General features: G+C 50.5%; 1 protein-coding gene and 1 long non-coding RNA gene across 2 annotated transcripts in view; one reads left to right on the top strand and one right to left on the bottom strand.

The window, feature by feature from the left end:
- LOC144141450 (uncharacterized) overlaps positions 1-14,748 on the bottom strand; it is a 23,102-nt gene extending 8,354 nt beyond the window's left edge. Inside the window, exon 1 of the long non-coding RNA XR_013316609.1 lies at positions 14,591-14,748. This is a non-coding gene — a long non-coding RNA (uncharacterized LOC144141450). The remainder of the gene's footprint in view (positions 1-14,590) is intronic.
- The window catches only part of LOC144142389 (uncharacterized), a 462,336-nt gene that overhangs the window by 371,322 nt on the left and 75,633 nt on the right, over positions 1-15,381 (top strand). The gene's annotated exons all lie outside the window — the stretch shown is intronic.

The following is a 15,381-nucleotide window of genomic DNA, read 5'->3' as shown; positions in this document are numbered from 1 at the left end:
TACTTTTAGATGCCAAGCATTCTTTTCTTTCAAGTTGGCGTATGTGTCCTTTGTGTCGCATTCATAAGAATAAAAATTTCGCAAAAGAACGCTACTTTTACCAATACCCCACACTACATATATTACAGCAGCAACTACCACGACTATAACCATTACAATCGCTACCACTGCCCCCGACTACTGCGCTACCCCTACCACCGCGCCAATTACTACTACAACCGAGGCACTCTTTCGCCCGGTAGCCCTTGTGCTAAAGACACACAAGCATCGTCTCATCGCACCACTACAGTTACAACTACAAACGCCTCTACTGCTGATGCCCGCCGTACCAGTTCAGCTACTGCTTGCCCTACCGCTGTTCTATACAGCACATAACATTTTTTGACGCAAACTAGGCATTTCTGGAAGAGTTTTTCAATAATTTATTTCATAGGGATGGCGCTAAATATATGAGCTTTAGTGGCAAGGGATTTCGAATGGGATATGATCAAATGGTCCAGATTCGCAAGTGTAGGTCCTTCCCCTAGGTTTTCCTGTTCGGCAAAGTCCTATATGTTGTGAACAGCATGTTCTAAACTTGGACTGCTAGGCACCCAAGGACGCCTCTGCGAAATGGGAGTATATAGCCGATAAAAGTGACTTCAAGGGATCGGATATGGGGAATATGCTAGGAGTTCTAGAAATACAGGAAATACGAATCCCATGGGGTTATGCACCAACTCGTCCAGACAAGGGTGTACGTTAGTTCGAGGGAACGTACTACGCCAGCTTATGCAAAGAAAATGCTGCGTAATATAAATACAAAAAGGGCGGAAATCAGTTATCCAGTGTGAACTGCTACCGTTGTAAGAACGGTGCCACTCGCGCACTTTAAAATTTGGCGCCCCAAAATTTATTTTGCCTATAGCATGTTTTTTACAACCTCATGAATCGTACCAGGCGGGCCACCCTCGCTGGGAGGTGGAACGTTGCGGCCGATTCAAGAACCTCCTTGAGGTGCGCCGCCTCTGTCTTCATCTTGCTTGAAGCGAAGGACACGTCTACGATGGGCACGCATGCGCCGATGGCGTAGAGGCCGGTGAAGAGCAGCTTTCTCGTCGACGTTCGGGCTCCGAACCATCCGTACAGAACCACGCACACGGCGGAAGTTGCGCTGAGGAAATAGACCACCGTCGGGTACCGAAGCCACTTGTCCACCGTCCGGACGATCTTCGCCGCCGCCACGCAGCTCGAGCAAATCCCCTCAATCGCTATTACGACGTCTGCTTCTGTGAGACGGTGTGCCTCGCACAACAGCTCCTTCGCTCGTCCCTTCTGGAAGTTAACGTAGTTCGCCATGACGTCGCAGAAGTACTTCTCGCAATACAGCACCAGCGCCCCGGTAGAACCGAAGAACAGGCCGAAGACGACGGACAGCAGAGACAACAGGGAGGCAGCGAACGGCGAAAAGTCGTTCGTTATCTCCGCGACCACGAACACCCGGCATAGCCCGCACGCCGCGATCGTCGCGAGCAGAAACAGTGCTCCTGAGTATTTGTGCACCCAGCGTATATCGCGCTGCTTGAAGCCGATCGACAGCTCCAGACGCTTTGTAGCCCGCAGGGCTTCGACGAGCGTGTGGGTCCCGGCACTTAGGACGACAAAGTTGGCCAAGACGTTGACGGCTACCGTAAAATGCAGCATGATGAAAAGCTTGTCGAAGAACTGCGACTTCTCCAAGGGGTACCAAACAACGCGACAGGCGAGCATGAACACTTCGTAAATGGCTCCAGTGGCCGCCATGATGGCTACGTAAAGAGAGTACCAGTCCTCGAAGCGCGGTTCGTACTGTTCGAAGGCGCCGTGCCACGCACCAGAGACGAAGAGAGCCCCGCACAGACGAGCCACCCTACCGAACACTCGAAAGCTTTCCTCGGCGAATGAGTTCATTCCGCTTCTGTCACTTCAAATTACTTAATGCAAACGGTAGCCCAAAAAGCAGGGCGTTTCAAAATGAACAGATCACGACGTGCATAGCCTGTACCCCATCCGAGAAACTTTGTGCAGAGAAAGGGAGGGAATTGCAGCGACCGGCCTCAGTGTACTATTTAGCTTCTCTTTTGCAGCCCGGCTGACAAGTCTAAAACAGGGAAGATAATCAGTATGCACAGGCCACTGCCATCAATTACCTGTCTCTCGGACCTCGCGGCGCAACAAGAAGTCGTCGCTAGAACCCGAACTACCAACCAAGAACGGGGCATCCCCGACTAGATTTACGAGTGCGCCCCACAGCGCTGATGCCCTTTACGACAGTGCATATATGCACTTGAAGGCGTGCCAGTGTGTTATAACACCCTGGAACGCCTTCAAATCCACTCGCAATTAACACCGCACTCAACCCTCTACAGTACTGTCCTTGGATACATGGATAGCTGAACTCATTCGAGACAAAAAAAAAAAGACCACGACCAACCGCTCGACCATGAGATCCCGGCTGAAATGGTAGACTCTCGTCTAGCACAAAGCTTTCTCCTTTTGATGAAACATTATTATCTCTCTCTCTCTCTCTCTCTCTCTCTCTCTCTCTCTCTCTCTCTCTCTCTCTCTCTCTCTCTCTCTCTCTCTCTCTCTCTCTCTCTCTCCATTTTCTAGAAAAGAATGTCTGGTTATACGGTAGCACGAAAGAATATTCTTTGCACCGTCTGCAGGAGTTCCTTCCTGGAAAATCAATCATATTTTTCGTTGACGTTGCCTCAGCAGCAGCGTGATTGATTCAGCCGCATTCACCCAGCACAAAGGAACGCCCCAAGCACGCGCTGCTTGTAGTAGTAGTAGTAGTAAACGTTTATTGGAGCAAAGGGGAAAGGGGAAAGGGTGGTGGTGAAGCGTCCCTAGTCCAGGATGCCTCTCGACCGGGCCGACTCAATGGCCCGAGAAACCAAGGCCCTCTGCCGGGCCGGGTCCGGGCTGGTCAGCTCAGTCTCCCACTGCTCCGGGGTGGGGAAGGGGGGTGGGTTAGGGGAGTGGGGACAGGAGTATACGAGGTGGAATGTGGTGAGTGGGGTGTCGCAGTGTTGGCATTGACGGGGGTAGATAGTGGGTGCGATCTGGTGGAGGATGACGTGGTTGTAAAAGGTACCGGTCTGAAGGCGACGATAGATTATGGCTTGCTGGTTGGTTAGGGAGTGGTGTGGAGGGGGGTAGACTCGGCGGGTAAGGGTGTAGTGGTACAGAAGGGCATTGTACGTGTTATCAAGAGGAATTTGGAGGAGGTCGTCGTTCGTGCGGGGTGATGGGATCACTTGACCATCGGTGGAGAATGCCCGGAAGTGCAGAGCTCGGGCGGCGGCGTGGGCCGCTTCATTCCCCGGAAGGCCGGAGTGTCCGGGAGTCCAGACGATCGTAATGGTGGTCTCGTCAGGTAGACGCTGGAGGAGTGGAATGGCCTGGGGTGGGGCTAGACCTGCCTGGTAGAGGCGGCATGCCTGCTGTGAGTCGGAGACTACAGTGATGTGCGGATGCTTGGCATGGGTGGTGGCTGCGAAGGCGATTGCCAGAGCTTCTGCCGTCTGTATTTTGTTGGTGTGCGTGGTGACAGACGTGGAGATTCGGCCAGCGTGATTTAGGGTGACCAAAGTTGTGCGTCGAGCGCAGGAGTCATAGGCGACGTCAGTGTAACGGACCTGGGGGTCATCCGCTAGCTTCTTCATGAGATAGCGGACCCGCGCTTCCCGACGGCCTCTGTTGAAGGTGGGATGCATATGTCGTGGTATGGGGGAAACGTGGATACGGTGCTTGATGGTAGTTGGGAGGCGTTGTGGTCGGTCTTGATTTAGCGGTGCAGGGTAGCCGAGCGTGCGGAGAACGGAATGGCCAGTTGGCGTTAAGCTGAGGCGTTGAAGTTGGGAGTTTCGCTGAGCCTCCACAAGCTCGCCAAGGACGTTGTGTATGCCCAGCTTGAGCAGTTTGTCCGTAGAGGTGTAAATGGGGAGGCCAAGAGCCGTTTTGTATGCTTTACGAATGAGGGCTTCAATTTTAGCGGTTTCTTGTGGTCGAAGATTGAGTTACGGTGTGGCATAGGTGATTTTGCTGATCAGGAGAGCTTGGACCAGACGACAAATTTCCCATTCAGTGAGGCCGTGATGTCGGCTGCGGATTCTGCGGATAAGATGGGTTAGGCGAGTAATGGATGTCTGAAGTTGCGGAATGAGCGCTGTACCCGTGCCGTCCCGATGGAAGGGGACGCCGAGGACGCGGAGGGTGGTCACGGAGGGGATAAGTTCGCCTTGAATCGACACTTCAGGATCAGGTGTGAGAGGAGGAGGGCGGCCACGTGATCGGGCCCGCAGGATGAGAAGGGCTGATTTGGCAGGTTCACAGGTCAGGCCCCTGGGACGAAGGTAGTTGACGGTGGTGTCTACAGCTTTTTGGAGGGCGTCTTGCTGTTCTCCACTGGAACCAGAGGTAGTCCAGAAAGTAATGTCGTCGGCGTATATGGCATGTTGAAGGTTGGGTATTTTGTTCAGAAGAGTAGGTTGTTCAAGTAATGCGATATTGAAAAGTAGGGGGGATATTACAGATCCTTGCGGTGTCCCTTTAGGGGGTGTTCTGATGATGGCCGAGGTTAGACTTCCGAGCTTGATAGTAGCCGTGCGCTCTCGGAGAAACGCTGCAACATAGTTGAAGGTGCGAGACCCGCAGTGGGTGGCGTTGAGGTTGTCTAGAATCGCTTGGTGAGTAACGTTGTCAAATGCGCCTTTTGCGTCCAGCGCAAGGATGGTGCGAGGCGTGGTGCGGCTGAGATGGTCTAGCACCTGCTCCTTAAGTTGTAAAAGAATGTCCTGCGTTGACAGTTTGGCGCGAAAACCAAACATTGTCAGTGGGTATAAATGCTTTTCTTCGAGGTAGTCGGTGAGGCGGTGATGTACAAGTCGCTCGAACAGTTTGCCAATGCATGAGGTAAGGGCGATCGGACGTAGTGATGTTAGCGAAACAGGTTTGTGGGGTTTTGGGATTAAATTAATTTCCGAATGCCGCCACTGCTCTGGAAGAGTGCCCTTCGTCCAGTGAGTGTTGAACAGTTGCAAGAGGGAGTCGAGGTCAAGGATGTCGAGGTTACGAAGGAGGCGGTTTGTAATACGATCTCTGCAGGTGTGGTGTTACGTTTCAGATTAGTTAATATGGCCTGTAATTCTTCCATGGTGAACGGGGCGTCGAGTGCAGGGTTGGGATTGCCGGAGTAAGTCTGGGTGGGGGGAGAGGGGTAGGTTGCGGGCGCGCCGAAGAGGTTCGTCTGAGCTGCATGGAGCAAATCTCTCGGGTGAAGAGAGCTGTTTCGAATAAGCCTCTGTATTTGGTGGTTACTTTGGGTACGGGAGGTGGTGCTGTCAAGTAGGTGGCGAAGTAGGTGCCAGGTACGTTTAGAGCTTAGCGTGCCTTTGAGTTGGTCGCATAGCGAGAACCAGTTCTGCCGATGAAGCGTGTAGGCATATTCCTTCGCTTGGATAGAGAGGAGGGCAATGCGTTTCTTGAGTGTTTTATTGTGGTGCTGATGTTTCAAGCGTTTAGTGAGGTTGCGGCGCGCCTCCCAGATATGTAGCAGGTGGCCGTCGACTGCTGGGTGATCGTCGGTAAGTGTCACTTCGTGAGTGTAGCGCTTAAATTTTTGTTCCAGTGCCTCCGTCCAGGCATTGAGATCATCCATAATGGGGGGAAGGGCCTTGGCGTCCTTTCTGAAGGAGGGCCAGTCTGTTAGTTTTGCAGTACCTCTGCTGAGCGGTTTCTTGTGCACTGGTAGCTGTATGGTGATGATATAATGATCGCTGCCGAGGGTTTCCGAGTGGCAGGTCCATTCGGTATGAGGGCAATTCCGGGACCATGTGAGGTCCGGAATGGTGTCACGAGTGACACTGTTGCCGATTCTAGTGGGCATAGAAAGGTCATTTTGTAACACAAGGTCGTGGTTGTGTGTGGCTCGGATTAAGGCTGCACCTTTTTTTGTGGCCCGTGGGTAACCCCAAGCAGGGTGAGGGGCGTTGAAGTCCCCTAGGACGAGGAGGGGATCACGTTGCGAGATTCGAGTGGCAGCGTGGAGAAGTTCCTCGATCGCGTGGAAGTTCTATCTGGGAGGGCTATATATGTTTAGGATGTACGTGCTCGGGTGGAGTGGTTGACGGGGCAGCAGTTCGACAAACGTGTTGGGGATGTCCTGATCGAGAAAATGCGCCTGGGCAGGAAGGGAGCTGTGCACCAGTACTGCCGTCCGATGAAGGGTGTCTTGCGTGTAGGTTTGGTATCCCGGAAGAGTAGGGTGAGGAGTGTCTGTTTCTTGCAGCGCTAGGACATCGGAGTGAGACAAGGTGAGATAAAGTGCTAGCTGAGATCTCTTGTTGTTGTAGGAGCGACAGTTCCACTGTAGTATGGAAAGTCGGTCGTCTGACGGTTTAGTCATAATACGGGTGATGCTTGGATTTCTTGGGGAGATGAGAGGAGTGAAGGGATTCTGAGATGCTTCGGAATGCTAGTTCTAGCTTGGCCTGTCTGTCAGTGAGAGTCTGGAGTCCTTCGCATAGCGGGGTAATCATTGCTGTGTGTGATTCTGTGATCTGTTTGACAGTTTGAGAGAGTTTCTCTTCCATGTTGGCGAGTATTCGCTCCAGGTCGATGGATGGTGGTGGGGAAGGGGGCAGGGGTTTCGCCGCAAGGTTTTGGATTTGCTTGGTGATTTCAGACAGCTGCTGGAGGACCTCGTTGGTTTTCTGTTGGATGTGTGTAATGACTTGAGCGAAAGTGAACGGGGAGGCAGGTGGTGGGGAGTGGGGAGTGGATGGAGCAGAAGGAGAGTGAGAAACTTTGGCTGACCAGCTTACCGGTTGGATGTCTGGCTGGGATACTTGTGGCGGTGGCCGTCTTGTTTGGAGGGGGTGCAGGGTCGGAAAGTCCTCTTGAAAGTCGAGGGGGCTGTGCTTCGAGTTTGGAGTGGTTGAATCTTGGCGGCGCTTAGGAGCGGCAGGAAGGTGGCGTTTTGGACAGTCCTTACTTGCAGTGATATGGGGCGCGTTGCACAATTTGCATTGGGGCTGGCAGGTGTGGTCCGCAGCTGGATCTGAAGTATCGCAATTCGTGCACAGTTGTCGTTGTGGATGAGGGCAGACGTCTAGCCGATGGCCCATCTCGCCACATTGCTTGCACACTTGAATGACACGCCGATATGGGCGACATCGGATCAGTTCGCAGTTGAATTTCACGTGATAAGGGACACAGGTGCCATTGAAAGTGAGGAGTGCCGATTTGGAGCGGCCCATAAGGCGTGCGCTGCTTCGAAATTTGTTACAGGCAGAAAACAGTCGTGCTTGGCTTCTTCCCATCCCCTTATCGCTCACTTGCTTCCCTGCATCGGCGTTGCCCTCTGAGTGCCTTGACAGCACGAGATGAAGTGTTTGCGACTGGTAATCGACTCTCTTCTGCGGCCTACATTTGCGTGGTACTGAGAGGTGCAGTCTTCGCCTAAACAAAGCTTCGTCGAGGCACATTGATTTCATTGATTTTTGGGTTTCACACGCAGAAGCTACACCTGTTTTATGAGGCCCGCCGTAGTGGAGGGCTCCGGATTAATTTCGACCACGTGGAGATCTTTGACTAGCACCGAAATCTCGACAGACGGGCGTTTCCCTTTTCGCCTCTATGAGAAAATCACCCACATCAGCCGGGATAAAACCCGCGTCCTTGGACACAATGCCACTGAGCCACCGCGGCGCGTCGGATGAGAAAATTGGGTGCGATCCCCTTAGGTGTTAACCGGGGGTGATCGGGATTTTCAAAAAGCGTCCTTAAATTCCGGAAGCATTGTAACAAATTACAGGACATTATCGGACAACATTATTACAGCGGAGCACAACTGACATTAGCCACGGCCATTCATGCTTGAGGTATACGTTCCATCTCAATCGATGACATCTACATCACAACCATATAATTTCTAACCGGAAGCACTGCGGATAGTCTAACCGATAATTGGCACCGTTGAAGCCGCGAGGACAGGACCTGTCGTGCTATAGGCAATACCGCACTAATGTGCGCTCGTCCACCAGAGGGCTATGAGGTGCCGGTGAACGAGGACGAAGAGGACGCCGAAGCGCGCAGCTAGAGCGTGCTGGGATTGACATTGAGGGCACGCTCTTGGGGCCCATCTCTTTTGGCACCACCACCACCACCACATTGAGGGCCGCGTTAAACTAGCCCGTAGCCTAAAACACGTAAGCGCACTTGTTACTCTTGATATAACAAAGGCCTATGACAGCGTAGAGTATACTACTTAAATGTCACATCTTGAGAGTAGCGAAATACCTCTATACATTCAATCCTGGATTGGTGCGTTTTTAACTGGAAGGACATTCTTCTGTTCGAAAGATGGCATATCATCTTCGCAATATCAGCAGTTTCGAGGGGTTCCTCAGGGGTCAGTCCTTTCTCCGGTTCTTTTTAATATTCTTCTCAGATCAGTTCCCATTATGGATGGCATATCAACTTACGTTTATGCCGATGATATTGCTTTTTACTCATCGGGCAGAGACATTAATGACTTGTGTCAAAGACTACAAAACTATCTGGCCACCCTAGATAATTGGCTTAGCAGGCTACATTTGTCACTTAATGTGGGAAAATGTGCGGTCTTATTATTCCGATTACCATCCCCATATCTTTATGCCTATTACCGACAGCAAGCCATCCGTCAAGTTACAGAATTAAAATATCTCGGTGTAAACTATGATGACAAGCTTACATTGCGTCCTCATATTAAACATATGGCTACTAAAGGAGAAAGCGCTGCAGGCGTGCTCCGCAGGCTATGTAGCCACAAATTCGGGTTGCGTAGAGATACACTGTTAATGATATATCGCAGTTATGTCCGCCTAGTATTAGAGTTTGGCTGCGTCCTATTTTCAGGTTGTGCGGCGTACAAATTAAATCCCCTATTTATCGTCGAGAGAATGGCTTTACGATTATGCTTGGGATTGCCAAAATATGTCGCTAACCCTATTTTACACCTTGAGGCACGATTTCCTCCACTGAAGTTTAGATTCCAATTATTGACCGTGTTAACCTTTGTCAAATTGTTTGAACCCCCACTGCATGACGCACAGTTCATTTTTCGTCTGAGGCCTGATCTTTTTCAAGGTATTCAGTGGCTGCGGTACCAGAGACCCCAGATGGATCTAGTACAGTCATGGCTTCAGCCACTTCACGCAGACCTTTTTCGGCTCCCCTCTACTTGTATTAGTGTGTCATCTGTTGAAATAAACTTACCTTCCCCCCCGAATGCAAAGATGTTGCCAGCCCGAATTCTCAATGGATTGCTGGAGGATCATTTGTCAACCCTTTATTCCCATATCGTCATTGCTACCGATTCCTCACAAGTTGATCAGAAAGCTGGAGTCGGGATATTCTCCCAGTACCTCGATTGGTCCTTTTCGATCAGGTTACCTGATTACACACCTATTTTCCAGGCGGAATTATTGGCAATAATTTTGTCTCTTCAAAAACTTCAGCATAGATTTTCCCATGTAGTTATACTTTCTGACTCCCTCTCTGTGAATTCCGCATTAACATACGAAAAAGATTCTCCAATTATCCGCACATTCCGATCATTTGTTCCTCATCAGCTTTGTGAGGTTCGGCTAGTAGGGTTCCAGGACATGCAGGAATCTCATACAATGAAGTGGCTGATCAATTAGACAGCATGTCTCTTGGTGGCCCTGTGGTCATGCAATGTCCAAATGATAGTTTTCTATTGGGGGCGAGATTTAAACGTCTACAGCTACTCCATGGCTTATAAGCAAGACGCCCTTCTATCTTCTAAAGATTATAGCCACCTTCGTCATGTATGGAAAATTGAGAATGTAATTGAGAATGAAATTTTTCATCAATCAGCGTGGTCTGACAGCTCCCGCGTCGCGTGGGCGGAGCCGGGTCCAGTTGCGCCAATAGAGAACGGCGCGGGCAGCGCGGCTGTTTCGAAGCTCTCGAAGGAGCCTGTCAATCACCACCGCTGGGATAGGCGGCGGGCTAGGCTTACAATCGTGACGCATACTTCATCCGCGCTTTTACTAGCGAGTCATATGACTCTTACTACAGTCAAACCCGGCTATAACGAACCCGGATAGAGCGAATTATGCTATATATCGAGCAAAAATATTTCAGTTACAGAAATACATGGGAAACATATTCCTTATAACGAAGTTCACATCCGATATATCGAACTCCGCACGCCTAGAATGGCCGCCGAAATGAATGGTCTCGGAGCGGCGATTGAGATGTGAATTGGCCGCGACCACGGAGCAAGAGCCGCGACTGGGACATTGCGTCTTGCAAGGAGCGACGTGACGGCCGACACTTTCCGTAACTATTTCCGACGCGTGGGACTTACGACGGAACGCGCCCAGTCAGCAAGTCCGGACCAAGACAGCAGCATCGGTGAACTGTGGGAAGAGCTCGCCAACGTTGCCGATGATGTCGCGAGTGAAAGCCGTCCGATGCTTATAGTGAAGCGCTTTCGGCAGCCGATGTGCTCCGCCAATGCTTCTTCCATTTTGGAGAACGCAGACTCGTACTGCTGCAAACAATGTTTCGTGTAGAGAATGCTATGCTAGTTGCAGCCACCAAAACTAAAGTGAAAACAAAAATCATCGCTTTTTTTACAAAGTAGGTAGTTAAAGTGGAAAGAAGCTTTATTAATTGCAATAAATGAATTATTTTGGTATGATTAATGGCTACTTTACTGTGTTCGTTTCTGCATGCGGGGACGGTGGAGTGGAGAATTGTTGGGGCGGGGGGAGGGGGGGGGGGGGGCTACTGCGCAATGCGAACTCGTAACAATAAGCTCGTTATAGGCGGTTTTGGCTATATCGAACTATTGGATATATCGAACAAATCACGGTGCAATTCCAGTTCGCTATAAACGGGTTTGACTGTAGTGCGATGCTAGCCATCATTACCACATTGTTTCACGCATGTGGACCTCAATTTACGGGAAGCGTTCGGTTTCAGCGAGCGGTGACGAGCCGTATGCAGCCCGGATCGCCCTGCCGTCGCCGCTCGTAGTGTCGCCTTCGTGCGAATGACGCCGGCGGCTGCGTGAGTGCGCCCGCCCGGCTGGCATGCAGGTGGCTGTTATTGTGGGGATGAAACGTTTCGTGCAGACTTGTGCGTTACAACATGTTGTCGCGGCCAAACAGCGCCTGTGTTCAACCTTCCAGCTTGAGAGTTCAGACGGTCGGCCATTCGCGGTCCGCTCAGCCGGCCCGCCGTGTGGATGCGCTCTGCTCTGGATCGGACTAGAGTTCCTCTATATAGCTGCCTGCGGGAGCTATATACAGGAACTCTAGATCGGACCGCGGCGGACCGTGACGTCTCATCACGTGACCGATTGGTATGCGTTTCTCAATGGGAAAAATTTATATTTAAACACAAACGTGCCGGTTATTTCAAAGATACTGCACTGCCAAAATGTAATCAGGAGAACGCGACTCACACGGCGTCACTTTTAGCTTCAGCACTGTAGTTCCAAACAGCCCTACCTCTGAGAATTCTGCTTAGGCTGACGCCAGTACAGCGGCCTGGAGCAAATAACTAATGTCGAGATTATTCATGCTCTGCATCCTTGAAGGGACACTAAAGGCTGAATGAAATTTTATTTTATCTTAAATATCACGCTTTGTAGGTCTCTCAACTTTTGTTCGAAGAGAAACTATCCATTATTTGCTCGGTGATGCTGAAGTAAACAAAGCTGGCATTTCTCTCCCCTGTTTCCCTTTCATTTCCTCGTGATGTAGCCATTGCGTCACAAAGTAGAAGTGAGGCAACGGTGCATTCTAGAGCGTAAGTGGTTCATGCTAATCACTGATTCTGGCAACGGTAGCTTTTAGGTTTCCAAGCCATGAACCAATCCGACGTTTCTCTGGTCAAGAAGGCTGACTTGGACTCATGATCTGTCACTGGAGGTACAGGAAATGCTTTTGAATGCTCGGGCAGCTGCTGTGCATGTCTCTGCCGGCCAACCATACCACACCGAGCCGCCCGCAAGCGAGGCGCCTTCTGAAGTGACAACCGATGCTTTGAATTTTGTTCAAGTGCGGGTGCCAAGCACGCCGTTGCGCCGTTCAGGTGGACGCATTCACCTTACTCCATCTGGCATCGCGACCATATGAAGTGACGTGAAATTACCTTCTCTCACGCGAACCGAGCATGAAATAAACACTCTTTCCAGAAGCTGTGCAGAGTAGTTCTCGTGGGCTCCCGCCTTTACAAATAATTTAGCAACAGTGGCTCGTGGCGTGTGGAAGAACACAAGGTCGGATCAGTTGGATAACTGCCTGCAGTAAGTACACTGTACCTTTTACGCATGATGAGGTTCAAACAGGGCGCGGGCACACTGTACAGGCAGCAACATCCGTGTTCCCGCCCAGGTGAGCAGCTCCGGCGCGCGGGGATCACTGGGTAAATTCACCGCGCCATCTACACTGTGCTCCGCGAATAAAACCCCCCTCCCTCCCTCACCACCTCCCGCCGCCTCCGCCGCGTTGGGAGTTTGTTGTTCCGCACGCCGCAAAAGAACCGTTGGCTGGCAGAGCAGAAAGCTTTGCTTTAAAACACAAGAAATAACAAGCGCCATAAATATCGAGCGAAAGCCGATCGCGAAGGGTCCGTTCGGTGCACCCTGCACCTCTGTCCTGAACCACTTCCCAGCAGTGCAAAGTCGGTTCCGCCATCCGTATCCGTTTGACTTCGGGTGACCAGGTCAAGTTGCGGTCTATTAAAACTCCTAGAATTTTTTTTACTCGTGCATACGAAAGTATGCGTTCGCCCAGTATCAATGGATAGCGATCCATATTTTTTCGTGTGAAGGCCATGGCCACGCTCTAATCTGGAGAAAGTTGAAAGCCGCGGGCTGCGAGGTAGTTAGAAATGTTGTACATGGCTGTAATCGCTGCTGTGTACATCGTCGGAAACGAGAAGCACACCACACACAGATATCATCTGCGTACAGCGTGATCTTAACTCCACGTGGAAGGATTCTTTTGAGTGAAATGAGGGTCACGTTGAACAGCAACGGGTTTAGCATGGCACCTTGCGGTACACCTTTTTTCACGGCGTAATGCGAAGTTGAGCCTTCCGGAGTGGTCATGAAAAGGTGTCGACCATCAAGGTAGTCCGCTATCCATGCGTATAACTTGCCCCCAAAGCCATGATCTTCAAGAGCGGCAAGAATGGCTATGTGTAGGACTGAATCACTATGTGTAGGACTGAATCAAACGCGGCCTTTATGTCCAGGAAAATTGCTGTTGGCGTGCATTCAGAACTAAGTGGTTCTTCGAGTGAGGACACTAGAGCAATGATATTGTCTATCACTGATCTATTCTGACGAAAACCATTCATTTCCCTGGGATAAGCCTTCCTGCTCTCGAGAAACCATGTCATCCTTGTATGTATCATCTTTTCCATTAGCTTTCCGATACAGCTGAGAAAGGTGATAGGTCGCAACGATGCATAACTGGTTGGCGCTTTCCCAGGTTTTAAAAGCGGCACAATTTTTGCAAGCTTCCACTCGGCGGGAACTTTACCTTTTTGCCATGTTGAATTGTAAAATTCCAGTAGGCGGAGTTTAGAGGGCTGAGATAGATAGGCTATGGCTTCGTAGCTGACGCCGTCATAGCCTGGTGTGGAGCGCTTGTTCGCATCAAAGATAGCCGAAGAAAGCTCTTCTATAGTGAATGGAAGATCAAAGCTGGCTCCTACACTTTCGAGGTAATGGATGAGGAGGCACGTACGAATCGTTAGGGAGGCATTGTTGATGATGAAAGAAACTTGCAATTGCTCGTGCAGGGAGAGGGCAATGAATGGGTATGCAGTTACTGGGTGCATTTTGGCATTCCATTTACAATTCGCCATATGCATGTCAGAGGCTGTCTGACGTTCACCGTAGCGCAGAAGCTCCTGTAACGTTGCTGGCACAGCTTGTTCAGGTGCCGTCTGACATGCCTTTGCGCTCGCCGAGAAGCTCGCAGGTCCTCCATGGTTACAGTACGCAACGCCTTCCTCTCCGCCCGCCTTCGTATGGCGCATAACCTCTGGTACTCTGGATCATTTTTTTTTTATGTGCGATTGGTTACGCAGCACGTGGTGTCCCGCAAACAAAATGCAATAGAGATTATATACTGCCTCCACGGCAGGCAGTGCAGGGAAAACCTAGCGTCACTCCTTTATTTAGTGACGCTAGGAAAGCCGATAAAATCGTCCTGCACCCGTCGGCACCCGAGGCGAATCGAACAGCGCAGTCCAAGTGCACCACCCGAACGAACGCGAAGAGCTGCACCGCCTGAATAGGTTAACACGGTGCAGGTGAATCGAACGGACGCAAACTGCTGCACAAATGGGGTATCCCAAAGGAGCCAGCGGTCATAACTCCGGGGTCACTGCCGGCTGAAAGACGATACATCGCGTTGAGCAGCTCAATGCACTGACAGGCACAGGGTTTCTCTGCTGTCAGGACTTCGAGACAACTGCAAAGTGCATAGCTCAGCCGCTATCATGTAGTGACGACAGTCAGCCTAACCTGTCCAAAAGCGCTGGCCACCTCGGGAAACTTCCTCCATGTCGGGAAAGACGTATACCTGCACTCGTTCGCACCACCTCAGCCACGCAACTCAAGATCCTGACTCAAGTTTCAACACTCGCAAAAGTCGAGCTTGAGTGAGTGTTGCGGCTGCGGTGTTGAAGGGCTTTCGCGCAATTCTCGCAATTCAGTTCGCTGCACCGATGGCAAAATACCCTACAAAGGCGCAAAATACTTTCTAACGCATGGATGGGTGTTAGAGAAAGAAAGGGGAGGGGCAAGAGAAGGGTGTCGTCCACAGTGTTTAGAATTCATCCATTGAATGTTTTGCAGGGTCAATTGGTTCATGCTTGCGATAAAGTAAAGTGTAATAGGAAGCCGACTGAGAAAGAATAACAAGTCGGCTGGACAAGCGCTCTTGTTTTGCCTACCTTCCAATCCTTTTCTATCCCCGTTCTGCTGTTATTAGTAGTATTTTAACCAATTTATGATTTCGAGCCACTGCCTCTTTTTAGATTCAATGCCTGATGAGTTGCGCACTTCTATTGCTTTTTCTTTCTCTTAATACTTTTACCGCTAAGCGGCGCCAACTTACAGTTCTCGATGACAATGATGATGTAGCCGCTAGTTAAACAAAAAAAATATGCAACTGCGACGTAACTCACGTAACTATTAATATTATCTTTCCCGCAGTTACAAAAAAAGACCTTCATACTTTATATTTTTAGCTTTTGTTAAAATTTTAAGTTTGTTATTTAGACCTGATGCGTTTGGCGTACTTCGTTTGATAG

This window comes from Haemaphysalis longicornis, unplaced genomic scaffold, assembly GCF_048455015.1.
Source record: "Haemaphysalis longicornis isolate Haplotype H1 unplaced genomic scaffold, Haemaphysalis longicornis Haplotype H1 scaffold_6, whole genome shotgun sequence".
Taxonomy (NCBI): domain Eukaryota; kingdom Metazoa; phylum Arthropoda; class Arachnida; order Ixodida; family Ixodidae; genus Haemaphysalis; species Haemaphysalis longicornis.
This window is presented reverse-complemented; position numbering and strand designations above follow the sequence as displayed.